The sequence below is a fragment of the Uloborus diversus genome, chromosome 5 (genome assembly GCF_026930045.1).
Source record: "Uloborus diversus isolate 005 chromosome 5, Udiv.v.3.1, whole genome shotgun sequence".
NCBI classification, from domain to species: Eukaryota; Metazoa; Arthropoda; class Arachnida; order Araneae; family Uloboridae; genus Uloborus; species Uloborus diversus.
In genome coordinates, this window is record NC_072735.1 from 148,263,123 (window position 1) to 148,264,413 (window position 1,291).

A 1,291-nucleotide genomic window follows, 5' to 3' on the forward strand; every position below is an offset into this window, starting at 1 on the left:
ACTTATTACAAGCTCAAGCCCAATCAATAATACAGCAAATATTGAAATAACACATCAATTTACTATATTTAGCAAACTTTTAAAAAACAAATGCTGGTGTTACATGATACTTCAAATTAAAAAAAAAAAAACTTTTTACAAAGTATACTACTATTTGCAATTTACAAGATAAATAGATGCATTAATATTTAAAAAACATTTTCAAAATCAGCAACTTCAGCATGTGCAGAAAATTGCAGCTGAATTTAATAGACTTTTTTTGAATTCATTAAACTCTCTTTTCTGCCAGTTCTACATTTTTCAAATGGACACCTCTAGTCACATGGCGATCTACATCATTTCGACCGCCATAAGAAATCATAAAGTCATTTCCACAAATCTTGCAATGTACATATTTCTCCCCCCCCCTTTCTTTTCGACTTTTTATGCAGGGAAATTCAGCGACATATTATGACTCTTTGTCCGTTTGAAAATAACTTTTCTTAACTTAACCCTTTTTAACAACGGAATTCAAAACAAACACACGTCCTGTTTCAGAACTCATTCCCCACCACCTTGTTCTTTACCCACGGATCAAAAACAGTCATAGAGCCGACCAATGAGCTTACAGAAATAAAGCTCGGAGTGGCTAGGGTTGCCAGATTTTTCCACAGAGCAACGGCAATGAAACAAAACAGCTTCCTTCTGCCTCCAGCTGGGGGAAAAAAATTACTTATTGGGTGATTTCGACGCAATCTGGCAACAGAGCAGCTGCATAAATGCTCTGAAGCAAAGACGAGCAAAATGGCCAGTTGTGTTTAGGAGGTAGCTTGGGGGAACAAAACCTTTATTTGGCTACTTTTCAAGTGAATCTGAAATATATTTTCTTTTTCAAGGATTTTTTTGAACAAACAGTTGTAATTTGATTGAAAACACTTCCAAAGGGAATCGTAGCTAAAAACCGTGAAAATCGAGGGTCTATCCATAAGACCATAAAGTTTAAGTGACATCCGTAAATTTTACGGATGATCCGTAAAAGTTGGCAAGTCTGCATAGGTATAAAACAGTAGTAAATATCATAGAGTACAATTCATATTCAGAGCAACAGCATCGTTCCCATCATCACTTATAGTGACATAGAATTTAAAGGTTGCTTTCATCAAGCGACAAGTTTTGTCAATATCATTACATAATGATAAATTCAAAGAAAAGCAAACTTCTGAGTGTCCAGTAATAAAATTTTCTTCACAATATTTTAAAATAATTGGAGCTCTTGTTTTATTTATAATTTCCTTACTTCTCATAATTAGTT